This window comes from Helobdella robusta, assembly GCF_000326865.2.
Source record: "Helobdella robusta unplaced genomic scaffold HELROscaffold_39, whole genome shotgun sequence".
Classification (NCBI taxonomy): Eukaryota; Metazoa; Annelida; class Clitellata; order Rhynchobdellida; family Glossiphoniidae; genus Helobdella; species Helobdella robusta.
The window spans coordinates 696,186-697,044 of NW_008704865.1; positions in this window are offsets into that span (position 1 = coordinate 696,186).

Below are 859 nucleotides of genomic sequence, written 5' to 3' on the forward strand. Positions count from 1 at the left end.
TCGTAAATAAAGTTAAATCGGCCATTGAATCGGCTGCTGGTTTTGCTGGCTTTGATATTGTTGTTGTTGGTGTTGTTATTGTTGTTGTTGATGTTGTTATTAATGTTGATTTTATGGACGATTTCGTTTTGGCCAAATTTAATGACATTAATTTGTTTCGCGTTAAATGTACGGAATCTTTTATTGATGTTGTTAATATTTCTGATGTTTTTAACGTAACTTTTATCCAATTTTTTGATGATGTCAGTAACTTTAATGTTACGAAACATGATGACATCAATTTTATACAGTGTAATTGGAGGATAAAAGATAGAAAGAAAATACGTTTACTACTCATCCACCATAATAATAATATTATTATTATTTTTTTTATTTTTGTTATTATTTTTATTATTATTACTATCATTAAAATAGTTGTCGGATTTGCTGTTGGTATTGCCTTTAATGCATAATTTTGAAATCTGAAAATAATCTCACCTAGAAACTTTTTTGCAGGTTTTATTACGCATCTCGCTACTCGCCTATCATTAGCTGACATATTGCTAATTATGCTTGTTGATGTTATTGATGTTGCTAATGATTTAGTTAGTGCTGTAGTCAGCTTAAGTTTTGTTAAAATGGCTGTTATAAATGTTGTCATACCAGATGTTTTGTCTGGTTTTTCGGTGTTTTTTAGTAAAGTCTTGATGATATATATTGTTGTTGATGTTATTGATGTCATTTCTATACTTTTAAGAAATAACATTAATACAGCTGCTGCATTTGATGGCAAAATATATGGAAATGACATCATGCAAATTGTTTGACGTGTAGTTATTTTTAATGTAATTTTTTTTGCGTATGTTGTGCATGATTTTAA